Source organism: Capsicum annuum, chromosome 12 (assembly GCF_002878395.1).
Source record: "Capsicum annuum cultivar UCD-10X-F1 chromosome 12, UCD10Xv1.1, whole genome shotgun sequence".
Lineage (NCBI taxonomy): Eukaryota > Viridiplantae > Streptophyta > Magnoliopsida > Solanales > Solanaceae > Capsicum > Capsicum annuum.
The window spans coordinates 23,632,913-23,651,080 of NC_061122.1; positions in this window are offsets into that span (position 1 = coordinate 23,632,913).

Sequence of the window (18,168 nt, forward strand, 5' to 3'; positions counted from 1 at the left end):
TGTCAAAGCAATTATCCTCACACTGTAGGTATTTGTTGATGGCATTTCAAAATACTCATTATGCTTCCAATTTCTCATCTATCCTCCCTCAAAGTTCGAACGGTGGTTATAGAGGAAATCATTATGGATATAGATATACAGGATATGGGGATTATTGTTGTGGGTATCAACAACAATTCAATGCAATATATCCACAGTATGCGTACCAACCTTCAGAGCTCTCTGGTTTATCTCATTTTCAGTCATGTGGAGGTCATACCAGTATGAGGAAACATGACAACTACAGTCCACATCCCTATACAGATTATAATTCATATCCTAATGTTGCTTACAACACCACTATCGCTCATACATATTTGCAGTATCAAGGAAATTACAATCAATAGGATAATAGTAACTCCATCTATTCACACATAGCACACTCAGTGTTGGTCAATATAAGTGCTCTTCATCCTTGTGTGAAGGGAATTGGAGGCAGAGGGAAGATATTTATGTGATAGTAGGCGAATCATTTTTGTCATCTTTAATGGAGGCTCGATTGGGAGAAAATCTTGCTTCTAGGAAAGGCACCATACTTGTTTCTAATCTATTAGAACGAGTCAAAGAAGCCTCACTACCAGTTGTTTCTGGGAAGACATGTCTTCAAAATTATGTGCACCAACTATTTGATGAAATTTCAGTTAATGAGGAGGAGGATATCAACAGTAGCAGTAGCAAGGAGAATAGTACACAAATTATGGAGCAAGTTACTGATCCGAAATGTATTGCTTCTATTGCTATTAATTTTAGTGTTGTTGCAAATATTGAACTCTTGCTGGACGAGACTAGATTGAGGAAGGGTGAACAGAAGTCAACCATTTTTGGGTCGTCAGTGGGTAGTCTAGTTGCTTCATTGAAGATGAATATATTTGAAGTGGTCAAGCAATTGAAGGAAAGAAGGTATCCTACTTACGATCCCCAATCAGAAGTAATCGATAGGGATTTTGATTTGTTGATTATATGCACTGATAGTGATGTCAATAAGTTTGAGATTTCATATGTAATTCCAAATATGCAAAACTCTCCTGACGCTGACCTAATTATCAAGTTTGATTAAGAAATAAATTTGAATAAAGTTGAGGATAATGATGAGATGGTGATACAAGAAGACCCTTCAAGTATTGAAACTTTGGGTGATGAAATGGATGCTAGAAAACATGTAGAAGTGAAACCTATTGTGATGATTTTTTATTCACAAGGTACTCTTATTGGCAAGGATAATGTGGTGGCCGTTGAGGAAAATAATGAACCATATGAGCCTATTGACAGAGGAAAAAGGGTGCAGGACCGAAGATCCAGAATAAGTACCCGGAAAACCAAAAGTAATTGAACGGGTTTTTAGTGTTTCTAGTTCAACCAATTATGTATCTGAGACTACTATAATTTTTGCTAGCAATCATCAAGTGAGGAACAGGGAACTAGTATTTTTAATGCAAACAAAACTGAGTGATGGTGATGAAGAGGGACTTCCCCCGTTAAAGCCAAGTGACCTATTTCCTCCTTTCAGATTTGCAACTGATCCTTTGGTTCCTATCGAGGTTTGTGATCTTAAAACTCTTATCTTAGACATCAACACAGTTGCATACAATATAGAAAATTGCCCTGTGAAGTTGAATTTAGGGAATGATGTTGATAGGATAGAGAGAAATATAGCTAGCAAGGGAGAGATTGAGTATTTGCATAATTTTTCTGATGAAATGCTAACTTGTGAACTACAAGGTCCTTTTGACAACTTAACTCGTGTCTTTGATATACTTATGGAAACTGAGAAGTCTTAGAGCGAAAACACCTACCTTGTTGAGAAGGTCAAGAACCAGATTGTTGACATATGGATGGGGTCCTTGATGGTAGATCAAAAACTCCCTAGTCCCGGGTCTTTGAAATAATCTGATGCTATGAATTGTCCTCACGTAGCTTGTGGGTATGCTTCTATCATAAATACATCAAAGATATCTGTCGAGGAGCATATTGGCTTATTAATCGTACATTTTGCATGTAAGTCTTATACAATAAGAAATGCTCTTATTAGAGAACAGAACAAGTTGGTCGTGAAGAATTTCAATGATATGGAGGTCGAAATAAGTTCAAAAACCATCTAACCCCTAATCGAGCAAGTAATGTTGAAATGTTACCGAAAGGTGTTAGCATATACGATGGATTGTTTACTTCAAAGTTGGGCAGAATTGTGTAGAGAACATGCATTTTCCATTGGAGCAGATATGCAACTATTATTGGCAAAATTTCATACTTATATGTTAACAACAATCATGAGTTACAAGTGTTGTCATTATTCAGGAGCTTTTACTGATGTAGGTTGGAAGACAGTTAGAGCAGTCACCAAGTTTGGAGAGAGTGCAATATCAACCTGTGCACTTGAAAATGGCAAGGAATATATTTGTTGCTTTGAGAGAACACAAGATCCTCGTGGGTTCAAGTCAAATAAAGTCCCCTGGAATGTAGTTCTTTTAGCTTGCAATGAGTCAAGTATGGTTGATTGGATTGATTTTTTGGATGTGACTGAAGAACGACTAAAGTATAATCATATAGTCGACACAAATTCCCCTATTTGGTGGACATTATTCCATTCATGTGTTGCTGGTAGCAATATGAAGCTGGGAAAAATTGTTGCTCAAAGACAAGTTGGCTCCTTAGGTGCCACAGTCTTTACTAATAAAGAAAATCCAAGAGAAGATATGGTGCAACAGACACGATGTTCCACAAAATTCACTGGCACTGTTGGCACTATTTCTGAGATACTTCCTAATGAAATAGAGTTTTGTAATGCTGCCAAAAATAATAGCTCCAATGCAAAAGGCAAGCGCGACCTTATTTTCTCTCAAGGTCTTTGCTTTTCTGCCTTTAGGAGTCATTTATATCATTCTTTGGATATTATTTTCTTGCGAGGTCATAATCTCATTATGGATTTACTCAATGAGAAATAATGTAGTTACCATGCTGACTGGAGGAGAAAATTGGGGCAGCTGAAGCATAGTCTAAAATTCATGAAGTTGCGCAATACTATTAATGTGGGGAGGCATAGACTCAATTGCATTTTAAGGCTAACTGTTGCACTTTTAGTTTTCAATATTGTCTCTTTTACATGGTTGATTCTACATGGTCTTGGAGGTGAGAAGAAACAAAATTTACTAATGATGATGCAGATGCATGGTCTAGAAAATGGATCAACTTTTGCAATTCTTGGTGAAAGTGATGTTATAGAACCTAAACACAAGTCATCTACTATCTTTGTGGTTGGAAAAGCATAGGAAAACATGGTAGTGCTCGTGACCTTGTTATGCATGAATTTTGGAAGATTAAACTCAAGGGTGTTCGTTGGAGTTCAACTGAATTCGGGAAGACATGCATTATGCCTTTCATGTTTTTAACCTTGAGAACAAGGTTTCTTTTAAGGGGTAAGGAATATTTCAGATCAGACCATGCGAGCTTAGAAGCAACATATTTACATAATTTTCATCATTTACAATTTAGTCCCAATTTACTATTTCTATTTCTCTCGGACACTAAGTTAGGTTATTCGGATAATATTGTCATTTTTATTTGCCTACGGTTCTCTTTTACATTATAAATATCCTGTATGTACTCATTTGGAGATTATCAATGAAAATCTATCTTTTAGCTCTATCTAGAATAGCTTTAGCTTAGCTTAGTTTGTAGCTTACTTTCCTCTCAAATTTCATTCTGCATCACAATCCTAAATAGATGTTCATAAACTGTTGGTTCTCCAATTTGTACCACACAAGGAACAAACGGGAGTAGTACTTTATGTGTGTATATATGTTGATTAAAATTCTGAATCCATCCCTCCAAAAAGCAATAGAAAATTTCAAGCAAGAGAATCGTTCAGTCCAATGAGATATATGTAAAAAGAAAAAACAAAATCACAAAAAAATATACCTGTACATATAGATGTGATTTTCGTTTTTTGAAGTACTTCTTGCAAAAGAAGCACTCCTTTAGAAAATCACCAACATCACTAGTCATTCCAAACGAAGAAAAGTTCGGCGGTGTGGCGACAGTAGCACTAGCAGTAGTAGCAAGAAGCAGTAGCAGTAGCATTGTTAGAAGAAGACTTAAAAAATTTTTAGGGTTAATTATTGGGTTGATCAAAGCTATCATTGTTAAATTCAATGTTATCGAGTACAAGAATCTGTATTTAGGCACACAACAACTTCAACATAAGTTCAAATCTAAAAACAAGAACACCTATGAAGTTACACAACACCTTCAACACAAGATTATAAATAATCTATCCAAGAAGTGTGTTATAGTTTCAGAAATAAGATGAAACAGAAATGTAAAGCCAAGTCTTCCGAATTCATGGAGTGACCTTAAGGAATAATTTCTCCCACTGTACCCGAGGTTATGAAATTTTCCTCCCAAGATAAAATGACTTTCAATCCAATAATAGCGGTACCTCAAATTATTGGATTCGTCGAACTCACTCAATGACTGATGATCACAATGAGTTTTTATAGAGAAGAAGAGTGTTTTTGCTGTAAAAAATCATGCCTATACTTGAGGAATATGTCAGGTATTTATAGTCTTAATGTGCCCCTTAGAAAAGAAAACATTGGTTCTGGAAAAGGCACCTTTTCAGTATAGTCACATCACCTGCGCCCAGTCTATGCTGGAACTGCACTCGATCTGTGGCTGCAAGTGAAACTGTCCGAATTCCATTGACTACTGCACTGCACCTGCAACCATAGGTTTTCTAGGTGCGGGTGTAGATCACCTTATTGTGATAAACAGTGTGCCTTTTACCTCGAAGGGTCGCATCCCTTCGAGGAGAGTTGTGCATGCATTTGTATGGCATCCAAAATACACCTGCACATGGAGAAAAATATTTCTATCAGATTCTTTTGATTAAAATTTCACTTGCTCATCAAGTTTCAAATAAATTTTGTCCAAAAAGATAGATCTCATCGATCGATCATTTGACAAATTCAAATCTAAATCTAAATCCAAAGCGAAGCCAAGCGACGACGACGACAATACGAGGCATCTCTTATTCTTTGCCTCAGTTATCCAAGTGGAGTTGTGTTTCTCAATATAAACACTTGAAAGCTTCTTTCTCCCACCAATGTGGGAGAATTTAGTAGACTTTCCATAAAAGAGTATACATAGATCATCCACTTCTTTCTTGGACTCAATCATATTTGCTTGGTCCTTTTTATTGTCTTTCTTAGGGGTTCGACGATCTGTTGATTTGTGGCCAATCTTGCCACAAACACTTTTCCTTGATTGGTTTCATGTTCAACTTTCTTTCATTTTTTAGAGTTGTTGTGGTCGTCTTCTGCAATATTTGCTCCATTCATTGTAGAATTTCCTTTCGACCTTCTTTCAGCAATTTTATTGTCTTCTTCAATGCACAATCTCATTATTAGATCTTTAACCTCCATCTCCTTACGTTGTGTTTCAAGTAGTTCTTAAAGTCTTTCCACATAGGTGGTAACTTCTCTATTATAGCTGCACCTTGAAACGCTTCATTCACGACCAAACCTACAATAAAGTTTATGTGAATATTAAGAACATTTTTAAATTATTCAACAAAGGTATTTGTCAAAGTCATACCTTTCGCAAGGAGATCATGAAGCACTTGGGATACAACAGACTTATTGTCGATTATTTTATTTTCCAGGAATCTTGCAACGAAGAACTTTTTAGTTCCCGCATCCTCAGTCTTTATACTTCCTTTCTAGTGCTCCCCATAACTCTTTTACTGTCTTTGTTCCACTATAAACATTATATAAATCATCTTGGAGACCACTCAATATGTAATTTCTGTAAAGGAAATCGGAGTGTTTCCAAGCCTCCACAATAACAAATTGTTCTTGGTCAGAGGTTCGGGAACCTCTGGAGCTTCTTCAAATGTGAACCTTTGAAGACAAAGAGTTGTAAGGTAGAAAAATATTTTTTGCTTCCACCTTTTGAAGTCAATATCCCTGAATTTTCTAGGTTTTCTCATTGGTGACATTGCTTGCGGAGCATTACTACGACTCGTTGTGGCAATACTAGTTGTTGCCATAGTCGTTGCAACATCATGCACTTAACTATCCGTAGTCATTTTCCTGTCACAATAAGACAGTAACTTTAGTATATCAAAATACTATTAATAAAGTTGCAGCAACTTTAAACACCTTTTGTTTCTAGTTTAACGATGAAGTTTTTATGTCTTTCAATCGTCAACCGAGTGATCTTTAACTTATGATGAAGATTTTATGTCTTCAATCATTAGTTAAGTTCAAATTGAGTAGAAAGCTTAAAGTTATAATCTCCAGAAACCAAGCAATACAGATTCCGGTTTATTCCTTAAGATTGTTAAATTCAATATTTTCGAGTACAAGAATCTGTATTTAGGCACATAACAACTTCAACACAAGTTCAAGTCTAAAAACAAGAACACCTATGAAGTTACACAACACCTTCAACACAAGATTATAAATAATCTATCCAAGAAGTGTGTTATAGTTTCAAAAATAAGATGAAACAGAAATTTAAAGTCAAGTCTTTGTTATGGAAAAGACACCTTTTCAGTACAGTCACGTCACCTGCGCCCAGTCTATGCTGGAACTGCGCTCGATTTGTGGCCGCAGGTGACACTGTTTGAATTCCAGTGACTACCTATGCCCACAGGTTGCCTAGGTACGCGCACAGATTACCCTATTGCGTGAAATAGTGTGCCTTTTGAGGTGCGTTGTGCATGCGTTTGCATGACGTCCGAATGCGCTGGATTAAAATTTCACCTGTTCATCAAGTTTCAAATAAATTTTGTCCAAAAAGATAGGTCTCTTCGATAATTTTCCAAATTCGAAGCCAAAGCAGAGCAACAACGACAACGCGAGGCACCTCTTGTTCTTTGCCTCACTTATCCAAGTGGAGTTGTGTTTCTCAATATAAACACTTGAAAGCTTCTTCTCCCACTAATGTGGGAGAATTTAGTAGATTTTTCATAAAAGAGTACACTTTCCATTTTAGTGAATCTATTTCCCTCCACTATTTTTCTCCTCCATTTTTCATTCATACATACACCTTGAACCCAACAATCATTGCGGTTAATTCGAGCACGTTTAGACATTGTAGTCTCTAAGGCTTTAAAAATAATTATACTAATAAATAATTGAAGGGAGAAAATATTTAAGGGATCTATATATAAAAGGAAATAAGATCTTAATGGAAATATATTAGAAGTTGTGTTGGAACTCATGGAAGTGAAGATTTTCTTCGCTGCATGTTTCTATATTCTTATAGATGGACAAATAACAAGCTTCAAACATAAAGCCATTTATGTTTCTTGTTTCTGTGTGCGGTGTGCCCCGGACAGGGCACAAAATGCTGTTTAGCATGTGTAAAATTTTTTTTTAAAAAATAATGAAGGAGAAAAGAGGAGAAGAAAAATAAGAAGAAAATGAAAGAAGATTAATTATGGTCCATATTTCTTCTGTAATATGGTACCTTTTATTTTTTTATACTTGATGTTTTTTTATATTTGATGTTTGTACGCCCTTTAAGAAAATATTAAGAAACTCAACTTTTTTATTGTTGCATGTGTTAAGAGGTTATTACGTGCTCAATTGGTTTAAAAGACATTTGACAACATAGTGAAATAATACTAGAGAAAAATGCTTTCTCGATCCTTCAATTTGGTTTATGTAAATGGTAAGAAGAAGCTGAGTGAAAGCTTTCTAATAAAATATAAGAAAAGGAGTAGAAAATGGAGGGGGAAAATTCATAAAAATGGTGGTTTGATTTCTAATTTGATAGGATATTTATTGAAGTTGAGAGAGTTTTGGAGGTTGTTGGTGAAATTACAATAAATTACAATTGAAAATTACAAGTGAAGAAAATAGAAAAGACTATGGGTGTGTTTGGTATGATGGAAAATATTTTTCATGAAAAATGTTTTCCTAGAAAATGTTTTTATAGAAAATAAGTTGGTGTTTCACTTATTTTCTTATGTTTGGTTGTTGAGTGAAAAATATTTTATGGTGTTTGGTTGGTGAATAGAAAATATATTTTTTTGTACCTAAATTTTAACTTTACATGAGCGTGTGATCCTCTAATTAAAAATATAATATATTTTCTAAAATATAATATTTAACTACACTTTTTTAATCATTCGGTCAGTTTGTATGAGATGTGACATCAACAATTATATATTTATCTGACCAAATTTAGAAAATAATGTCATTTTTTATTATGTATTAATAAAATAAATTTATAATTACGTATTTTTTTATATTAAAAAGTAACTTCTTAATACGATTTATGAAAGAAAAAGTCAAAAAGAGTGAGCTAGGCGTACTTGATTTGACAAAACGAAGCGATAACTTTTTTTAAAAAAATTTTTTGGTAAGAAACGTAATAAAAAGTTTTAATTTATAAAAGTTATAAAGTTTTAATTTATAATTTATATTTTTTTTAAAAAAACTCTGTGTACTATCACATCACTTCTTTATGTTAAATCATGTAAACATAACAAATTATTACATTTTACAAAAAAATTTGTAAAACATAATAAATTATTACGTTTTATAAAAATATTTTGTAAAACGTAATAAATTGTTACTACGTTTTACTAAAACTTTTTTACTGTACACATCCACTATCAAACCGTTAAAAAAGGTATAAAACATAATAAATTATTACGTTTAGTCTATTTTTGGTAACTTATTAAAAGGTGACCTATTTTGGTCACTTTATTCATATTTTTGGTTTATTTTGGTTTCAAGTTTCCTTAAGTCACATTTCAATATTTTCTAGAAAATGACTTCCCAAAGTTTTATATTACAACCAAACAAGGGAAAATAGGAAAATTCAAGCCCACTGCAGCAAATGTTTCACTGATCCAACAGTAATCTTCTTGACTTGTCCCCTCCAGGATACAATAGCCTTCTCAAAGAACAACTCAACAACTCTGGACAAGAGTTGAGTTCAAAACTACACAAAAAGAACACCTCCCTTCAACTAATGAACTTTTTTTTTTTACTATCTTTTGTGAACTCTTTATTATTTTGTGTGTATGTGTATCAAAAACATGCAAGACTACCTCTATTTATAGGTAAACAAATCTTTCATGCAATGAATAGAAAAATAAATGTGGTAGATGGATGACATAGAAGTTACAAGAGTTACAAAGGTTACAATAATAAAGAGGTAGAATAATGGTGGATGTTATAAGAGTTACATGAAACTTATGTCCACATCCTTCCACCACTAACTATGATATTTAAAGACACGAATGAATGGGAGTTGAGGATGTAATGAGCAGCCATGCAAAACGTGGGAGTGCTGCCATATTAATGCATTAAAGTTGAGGTAATGGAATGAATTGTCAATAGTAAAGAAAGAGTAACTCCATTGAAAAATGAATGGAGTAATGGAATTATGTCATGTCACTTACTCCCAAATGGAGTTATATTCTAAACCATGTCCCAAGCATATTATGACCACTAATTATTATGGAAATGAGACAATAAATTAATGTTAAAATATCTCAAAATTGACAACCCCCCTCATTTTAATATTAACATAAGAGTCCATTAGTTGAAGGAAGACTCCCATGCATAATGAAGGTGTGCTCTGTATTAAACCTCGACTTATTAAAATAATAATTTTTACTCCAGATTCGTAGTGGTCTCAGACTTGAACTATGACTGCTTAAGGGAAATAAATAGTTACTGCTTACACATATTAGTCAAGGTGTTAACATGAGCTTTATAGCCAGCACATTACGACCTTGTGCTATCCCGATTTTAATGAGTGTCATTTGAGAATGAGCCTAATTCTCCTAGGAAGCGGCCTACCTCCACACTCACATAGGTGAAGTCCGTCGAGATTGCTCCTGTAATTTTAGCACTCCACTTATACGAACTACAGATTTTCATTAAGAGTTTTTAAAACTCAACCTCACCATCATTACAGGTTAATGCACTCACACCATAGGGAGGGAAAAAAAGTAGTGCATTTTTCACAATAAATTATCATGTGATTCATTTTTTCCATTGAACCTGGTTATAGGATCTCTAGTCCCCAGGTTGAATTTTCTCACATATGACTCAAGATTCAATAGGCTTCAATCCCATTCCCCTCGATGTATTCCAGACCTTTTCTCTTGCTAAGGCCTTAGTCAATGGATCTGCAAGATTTTCACAAGATATCACAAGATTTGACATGATCAATATAATGGTATCATTTGTTAAATATGATCTCACATTACTGTGTTTATCCTTATAGGTCTAGATTTACCGTTATAGTAACGGTTTTGAACTCTACCAATTGCAGTAGTGCTATCATAATGAATTAAAATAGGAGAAATTGGTTTTTCAAAATAAGATATTTGAAATAACAAATCTCTCAACCAATTTGCTTCCTCACTAGCTGAAGCTAAAACAACTAGTTCAACCTCCATGGTAGAGTTAGTAATAATTGTTTGCTTTTTAAACTTCCAACAAATAGCACCATTACCCAAAGTAAAAACATAACCAGTAGTGGATAAGAAATCACCTGAAGTGTTTCAATCCGCATCACAAAAGTCTTCAAGTACAACATGATATTTTTTATAGAACAAACTACAATTTTTCGTTTTAATTAAATATCTTATTATTCTCGTTATAGCATGCCAATGTTCATTACTTGACTTGCTAGTAAACCTGCTAAGTACTCTTACTGTATATGCAATATCAGGCCTAGTGCAATCAGTCATATATCTCAAACTTCCTATTATGCTAGCATATTTCTTTTGATTTATTACATCATTTTCACTTTCAACAGAAAACAAGTGAACACTAGAATCAAATGGAGTTACAACATGCTTGCAATCAAGGAACTTATATTTTTTCAATATTTTCTCAACATAATATGACTGGTCAAGGAATATTCCATCACATATTCTAATAATTTTTATTCCTAAAATAAAATTTATCTCAATAAGATCTTTCATATCAAAATGACTTTTAAGAATATTTTTAGTTTCACCAATAACATTCATGTTAGAGCCAAAGATCAATAAATCATCAACATATAGGTAAATAATAACATGCAAATTATTCCAAGACTTATGATATATGCACTTACCACACTCATTTGTTTTAAATTCATTATCAATCATGCAGGAATCAAACTTTGTATGTCATTGCTTTGGTGCCTATTTCAAGCCATATAGGAATTTATTAAGTTTACACACTTTGCTTTCTTGGCCAGCCTCAACAAAATACTTGGATTGTTCCATGTAAATCTCCTCATTTAGGTCTTTATTTTAAAAAAGCAGTTTTTATATCCATTTGATGAATTTGTAAATAAAAAATTACTGCAATAGCAACTAAAATTCTAATGGATGTAAGTCTAGTTACCGGCGAAAAAGTATCAAAAAATTCTAGGCCTTCTAGTTGTTTAAAATCTTTAGCCACTAGCAAAGCTTTGTATTTATCAACATATCCATTTGATTTTAATTTTTTTTTACGTAAGACCCATTTACAGCCAATTGTTTTACAACCCGGTGGTAAATCAACTAGTTTTCAAGTCTTATTGGAAATTAGTGATTCTATTTCATCATTTATAGCCTGTTACAAAAAATAGCATCATGTGAAGACAAAGCTTCTTTTAAAGTAAAAGGGTCATCTCCAATGTTAAAAACATAATAATCAGGACCAAAATCTTTTTCTACTCTAACTCGTTTGCTTCTTCTTAACTCAAAATCATCATTTTTTTTATTTTTTAAAGTAGAAGTAGAAGAACTAGGTAGTGACAAAATATTTTCTTTAGTCCTTAGACCCCCACTATTTTTAGAATCAAAAGGGAATTTATTTTCATGAAAAATAGCATCACCAGATTCTATTATCACACTATCTTCAGGATTAAAAAGTCTATAGGCCGTACTATTTGAAGTATAACCAAGAAAAGCACAAGTAGTAACTTTTTTACTCAACTTAGAGATTTTAGAATCTATTAACCTAACATAGGCTAAGCAACCCCAAACTCTTAGATATCTCAAATTTGGCTTATGGTCTTTCCACAACTCAAAAATTATTGGTTTGGTCTTTTTATGAGGCACACGATTCAACACATAACAAGCAATCAAAAGAGTTTCACCCCAAAAACTTAAAGATGCACAAGACTCAATTAACATGACATTTGTCAACTCAACCAAAGTTCTATTCTTCCTTTCCACTACATCGTTAAATGCAGGAGAATAAGGAAGAGTAGTTTCAAGAATTATACCCAATGATCTAACAAAAGAATTGAATTCATGTGACTCTTATTCATGGCCTCTATCACTTCTAATTCTTTTTATTTTTCTTCCAAACTGATTTTTAACTTCATGAAGAAAAGTTTTAAAGTTCTCAAAAGCATCACTTTTATTTTTCATTAAGTAAACATATGTAAACTTAGAAAAACCATCAATGAAAGTGATAAAGTATCTATTTCCTCCACAAGTTAAAATTCCTTCAAGTTCACAAATATCAATATGAACTAAAATAAATTATTTTTTCTTTCAACTTGAAAATAAGGCCTTTTTGTAATTTTGGCTTTATTACAAGCCTCACATTTTTAACGTTCTTTTTGATCACTGAAATTAATCCAAAACTACTCATGATTTCCACATAACGATCATTTATATGACACAAACGAGCATGCCAAAACTTAGTAGAAGAAAGAATATAAACAAAAGTAGATGTTTTATTCATTTCAACATTCAAGATGAACATACCATCACATGCATACCCCTTTCCCATAAAAATATTATTTTTAACAATTACATACTGATCAGATTCAATAATCTGTTTGAAGCCTTCTTTATTAAGAAGAAAACTAAACATCAAATTTTTTCTCATAGAGGAGTATAAAGTACATCTTTTAATATCAATACCCTTCCAGAATAAGCCTCAATTCGACATCTCTCATTTCAAGTACTTGAGTTTTGTGTCAATCTCCAAGCATGATGGTTTTGGGCTCCTCAAAATTAGTATATTTTTTAAATCAGTCTTTGTCATAACAAACATGACAGTTTGCACCAGAGTTCAACCCACCATCCATCAATATTCTCCACAATGTTTATGTCTATTATCACTGCCACAAATGGTTCTTCGATAACGTTTGCCTGAGGTTTAGGCCCACGTTTTTTAAATCTTCAAAATCTAGCAATATGCCTACTCTTGCCACAAACAAAGCACGGTCCTTTTTCTTTTACATGTTGATTTTTTGCTTGATTGTTTCCACCATTATTGTTCTTGGGATATCTACCATTATTTTTCTTGATTTTTTTCTTCTTAGGCTTCAAAGTAGTATTTTTGTTAGTTTCAGAGGTAGCATTATTTGAAGAAGTTAAATTTACCTTCGGTGTGATGTTGTTCTCTTCTATTTGTAAAAGTGCATCTTGGCCCCTTGCTTCTTCTTCCATGCGGATTCTCATTATCAAAGTCTCAAGAGAAGTTTTCTTTTGCTTGTGGTGCATAGTTTTTTGAAATTCCTCCCATGAAGGTGGAAGTTTATCAATTATGCCACAAACAATAAGGTTATCTTCAATTTTGACTTCTTCAGACCTGAGCTCACCAACAATCATTATGAAGTCTTGAGCTTGGTGTACCACTGATTTGTTGTCTACCATTTGGAAACGAAAAACTTTGCTAGCCACATATTTTTTCGCTCCCGCCTCCTCAGTGTCATATTTACTCTGCAAGGCTTTCCAATTTTTCTTTGCACTAGAGTAAATTCTATCATAATAATCATAAAAATTATTAGATAGACAATTAAGTAAAAAGTACCGACACTTGTAGGAGTCACCATCATATTTTTTAACTTTCTCTTGAAGAGAGATAAGTTCATCGTCGGTCATGGAAGAGTTATCTACTTTGTTTGGGTTCTTCTCAGTTAACACATAAGAAACATTGAGAAGACTTAAGTAGAAAAACACTTTACCCTTCCATCTCTTGAAGTGAGTACCGTTGAAACAGAATGACTTGTTAAGATCTCCCATCTTGACATCCGCGGATTTTTCAGTTGTTGCCATTGAATCTCCTTAAAATTGTTGGTGAAATTACAATAAACTTACAACTGAAAATTATAAGTGAAGAAAATAAAAAAGACTATCTTTTTCTTCGGTTGAGGCGCAGATATCTAGCTCTCTTTAAGGAGATTCAAGCCCACTGCAGTAAATGTTTCACCGGTCCAGGAGTAATCTTCTTGACTTGGTCCCTTCAGGATACAACAGTCTTCTCAAAGAACAACTCAACAACTCTGAACAAGAGTTGAGTTCAAAGCTCCACGAAAATAACACCTCCCTTCAACTAATGAACTCTCTTTTTTTTTTACTATCTTTTGTGAACTCTTTATTATCTTGTGTGTATGTGTACCAAAATCATGCAAGACTACCTCTATTTATAGATAAACAAATCTTTCATGCAATGAATAGGAAGATAAATGTGGTAGATGAATGCCATAGAAGTTACAAGAGTTACAAAGGTTACAAAGGTTACAAAAATAAAGAGGTATTAGAATAATGATGGATGTTATAAGAGTTACATGAAACTTATGTACATATTCTTCCACCAGTAACTATGATGTTTAAAGACATAAATGAATGGGAGTTGAGGATGTAATAAGCAGCCATCCAAAACGTGGTAGTGCTGCCATATTAATGCATTAAAGTTGAGGTAATGGCATGAATTGCCAATAGTAAAGAAAGAGTAACTCCACTGAAAAATGAATTGAGTAATGGCATTATGTCATGTTACTTACTCCAAAATGGAGTTATATTCTAAACCACGTCCCAAGTATATTATGACTACTAATTATTATGGAAATGAGACAATAAATTAATGTTAAAATGTCTCAAAACCAACAGAGGTTATTAACATTAAAAAAAATATGTAATAAATCTTCTATAGTCTGTGCTAAGAGGTCATTCTCTGGTGGTGAGTGCTCGACAACATCAACAAAAGCATTCAAGAAAGTGGTTATCATATAGAAATGACGACTTAGTTTCAAATAAATTTAAAAACATATTTCAAAATATTATAAATAATATTCATGATAAACACCTACTAAATCCGTAGTAGATACTTTAACCCTTCCGCTACTAAAAAGCCAATTATATCTATGTTTTCTACCTACAATAATTAACAAAAAAAAAAAAAAAGGAGGAAAGGGTAAAAGAGAAAGCACCAAGAGAAGCAATGACCAATGAGTTTCATCCTATTTCGAACTATTCTTTGCATTCCACTTATTTCGACTTTTGCTTGTACCTTTTGTACGTACATCTCGTACTCTCATATTAACTTAACTTATACTAATACAAATAGTAATATACAAATTCTGCATAGCAAATTTTATCGTAAATTAGAAAATATGAAAATAACATGTAATAATGACTTATATTTTCCTTCTAATTTATGTAAGCATTATTTAATTTTCGATACTTAAATGATTTTTTACCACAACTTTTTTCATACACATTTTAGATTATTGTTAGTCATCGTGGCTTATAGTGTTTTTATGTAGTTTTGAAATATGTAAATTTTATTTAAAGATTTTATATCTCATTTACGATCAAAATTAAAAAAAAATTGACTCAAAAATTGAATTGTACCACATAACTTAGAAATAGAAAAAGTAAAAGTTGATGATGTAAAAGTTCTAATACATTATCCATTATCCATGTATATAACTTAAATCCAAAGCTAAGTAATTCAGTGGCATCAAAAGTTCTGTCGCTACTCTTTGCATCATCCTATCTACCTCTGTCACAACTCTAGCCAAACATTTTTTATTTTGTTTTAGCTTTTCCATAGGTAGGAGTTTAGACAATACCAAAGGAGTTAGTTTTGATTACTTTAATTGTAAATGTAAAATTTAATATATTTAATATTAGTCTTCGAATCTTTTTCATTGTAACTGAATTTTTAAACCAAGATAGAAAAGTCTATAGCCATATAACTCGAGCATACATAGAAAATATCCACAAAATACAGATTTATCTAAACCTTAACCCATTTGGAGGGTAGCGGATAGCTCATATAACTTAAATAGATCTATTATAACTTTAATGGATCTATTTTTATTTGTGCGTGGATATTTCTTAACTTCTCTAAACATTTCTATTTTAATTTTAATTTTTATTGATGTTCATATCTTGGGGGTGATTAGATGGTATTTGATTAAAAGCTTTACTGTAATGTTCTTTAGTTTTTTCTTTTAGTCTTTGTAATTCTTGTATATTATTTTGAAGGTATTCTAAATGTTCTATATCTTTTGTTCTAAAATATTTAATTAAATTCTCTTTCATAAGTATTTCTGTTAATCTTATTTCTTCCATATCTTATCTCCAATATTTTAAATATTCATAGTTTATCATTTTATCCTAAAGTAGTTGTAATACTGCAATTTTCTTTGTAAGAATTTATTCTAATTGTACTATATCTGATATTAAATTTTAGGTTATCTATTTCGTTAATTATCCTGTCTTTTTCTTCTATGAATAATTCTATGTCTAAATCATATTCTAAACTGTCTTTTAATTCTAGTTGTTTCATGGTTTTATTTATCCAAGACTTCATGAGTTGAAGCAAGCCTCCTCTTATACACAAACAACTTTTGAATATTTAATAAAAACAGGTATATTTCAAAGGAAAAGCTATGGATGAACAAAGCCCAGAATTATCAAACCTACCAGAACTGGTATTTTAATTTATAATTATGAATAGCTAAATTCATAAATTCCTAACAATCATAATATGATAAAATAAGTTCATATTAGTTACTATATAGTAGAATTATTCGAAGAATAATATTTTACAAAGTTTATTAGCAAAGAGGAAAAGAAGAAAAATCCCTAAGAACTATGCCATCCTAAAAGTGAAACCGGTGAGGCAAGAAAGCCGTGATAGGGGAGTAACCAGTGTAGAGGCGTTGTTTAAGGGAAAAGTATCCAGATTACCATGTTAATAGTGACAGAGTAACATAATTATTTAAGAATAATCTAGTACATAGTAATCTAAGATGATCATACTTTGTTATGTATATGATTGGAAGGAATATTTTGAAATAGCATCATATGAAAAAGAATGACTACTTACTTATCCGATGAAATAGTAGATAAATTTAAAATACTTATTTTGTATGTACTTAAAGATATAGAAATTGTAGATATAAGAAAAATCATATGGAAAAAAATATTTGACAAATATTTTTTGACTAAAATAAATTATATACCACACCTACCTAACTACTCTTACAAATACCTACATACCAAACCTACACATCAACCATGATAAATTACGTATATTTAGAATATTAGAAAATGGATATGAAAAATATACAATTAATAGAAAAACTAATGAAAACAAATCTAGAAAAATATATGAGAACTAAAGATATAAAATATATAGAATTCCTTAATAAAAAGATACAAGAATTATTAAGATTAAAACAAACAACCAGTAAATATTATGATAAAACATTTAATAAACCATAAAACCTAAGCATCATATGAACAATATGGTAAGCTATATATTTGAAAAAATTAAGATACTTGTTTTATTTATCATTAAAGACTTAGAAATAGAAGACATAAAGAAAATAATATGGAAAAAAATATTTAATGAAGAATCATTAAGTCTAGAACGATTAGAAGATATGCATGATCTTAGCTTATATTATTTAGATAGTTATTACTCAGATAATAATAGTTATTATTCAGATGGATATTATACAGATTAAAAATATTAGAATATATTAAAAGAGTTAGAGAAAAACAAAGTTGGCTATACGAAGAAATTAATTATAGAAACCATCTTAGAAGAGGAAGAGAACAATTAAAAGAAAGATTCTAACATTACTCAATCCAGAAAAACAATCAACTACAAGAACAATTAGGAAGAGATTTATTTCAGAAGAATTATTAACAAGGTATTGCAAGTTAATTGGACACAAATATCCAGACCATTTATGTTCGAGATGTAATGGAGAAGATAATATTATCCCAGAAGTTCAACTAGAATAGAAGAAGATAAGGACGACAGTTGGGAGATACACGACAAAAGATAGAAAGACACAGAACAATAATAGGAAGATAAGAAGACAAAAACATTAAAGTAAAGAAAGCGACATATGGAA